Source organism: Anneissia japonica, unplaced genomic scaffold (assembly GCF_011630105.1).
Source record: "Anneissia japonica isolate Jap-2015-1 unplaced genomic scaffold, ASM1163010v1 scaffold2471_len1564793_cov202, whole genome shotgun sequence".
Taxonomy (NCBI): domain Eukaryota; kingdom Metazoa; phylum Echinodermata; class Crinoidea; order Comatulida; family Comatulidae; genus Anneissia; species Anneissia japonica.
This window is the reverse complement of record NW_022709610.1, coordinates 55,452-57,534: the sequence shown is the minus strand read 5'-3', so window position 1 is coordinate 57,534 and position 2,083 is coordinate 55,452.

Sequence of the window (2,083 nt, the reverse complement as noted above, 5' to 3'; positions counted from 1 at the left end):
TGCATATATTTGGGTGGGGTACTGTATGCACGTAATGTGTATTATGTACATTATTTGTGTGGGGAGGGTGAGGGATGTTCATGATTTATTTTAGATCTAAGTTGTATTTTCTTTAGTTAAGTTCTTTCATTTGTTTAGCTTTAAGTTGTTCTTTTACTCTTTGTTCATAAGTTCTTTCATTTGTTTAGCTTTAAGTTGTTGTTTTTACTATTTGTTCATTAGTTTAAGTTTGACTGCGCCACTTTCTTGTGTGCTGCCACTGATGTAAAAGTGTAATGTCAATAAATATTATATAATTATATTTATATATTTTTAATAAACAGTTGATTTCTGTGAAATTTATATCATTCCAAGACCAATTGTATCATAGAAATTAGTTCCGTGGGGGTTTTAAATTTACTATTAGTATAAAACTTCAGTATTATTCAGTAAACTTTGCTGTTTCAGCATTTGACATTCATATGTATAAATATGTTATTATAATATTATATAATTGTGACTGCAAAGGTAATAAATATTATTCCAAGGTCTACAGTACAAAATGGGTGTAATCAGCAGCTACTTCCGAATTGAAATGGAGATATATATTTATAGTATCTAAATTTATACATATGCATACTATACATGTACATATTTACATACTATGTACAGACACACACATTATAATGAAGCAGTATAATATTACAGCACAGGAGGACACAGACATGACAGTGAAGCGACAAACACAATCACAATCTCCCCTTCTACATTGGACATACACGTTTCTAATCAATAGTATGTATATGTATTCTCCTGTTGGCCTAATCAACAGCTTGTTACTATCAAACAATAAATTTTTGTTTATTCCCACGATACATGATTTTCGAAATTAATTTGCACTTGTGTGCCCTTGTCCTAGGAATAATTTTAGATTAGCCTGTTTTCGTGAACGAAGAGATGACGAACTTTTGATTAATATCTTTATTGGATGATTCTCTATAAAAAGGCTACGGTTTGTGGTTGGTCTAATAAAATTAAACGGCCAAACAACGACAAAAAGTTGTAGCATAACATGCACAAAATTTGCCCTATTATCTATTCGAACAGCTAACCGACAATCATAATTGGCCATCTATAATATGACGGTTTTGTTCTGTCGCTTCATTGCCATTTCCTAGTCCACTTCTGTGCTGTAATATTATACTCCCTCATCCAACTGGTTTTTTTTTGTTGTTGTTGTTTCAAAGGCCCTTTTAGGTAACCACAATGAACTTTTCGCTTGTTCATGATAGGGGTAAACACCTGCTACCCCACAACACACATACACACATATACACACACACTGATTCATCACATGTAGATAATGGTATTTACGTAAAAGTTTATATTTTATATTCTTATAATATGTAAACTTGAACAAAGCTCTCGTGTCTGGCAGTATGACAATCATATCTCACAAGCAAAATTCCCGGGATTAATGTTTCATAATGATTAATGAGAGTTGAAGTACTTCCTAAACCTTGGACAGATTGTTCTGTTAAATTGTATTGCTAATAATTATTAATGTATTATCTGGCTTGACATTCAGGGTTTTATCCTATGATTATGGCTATAAAATATAAAAGCAAGTATACATTGTATAAAATTTGTAATATGTGTGTCTGTACATAGTATGTATGCAAATATTTACATGTAAAGTATGCATGTATAAATTTAGATACTATAGATATGTATTTCAATTTTGAAGTAGCAGCTGATTACACCAACTGGTCTCAAATCACAGACTACTGTATATCTACTAACAATTAATTAAACAGACTTCCATTGGTCTAACCTTAGAGTGCAGACTTGAAATGATGCTGAATGTAATGGTGAATTATAACAATAAAATGACAAAAAAAATCCATATTGTACTATGGACCTTGGGTTAATATTTATTAACTTTGCAGTCACAATTAAATAGTATTATATTTATACAAATGAATGTCAACTGCTGAAACTACAAAGGTATATCGAAGTTTTATACTAATAGTACATTTGAAACCCCAGAACTAATGTCTATGATACAATTGGTCTTGGAATGATATACAATTTACTGAAGTCA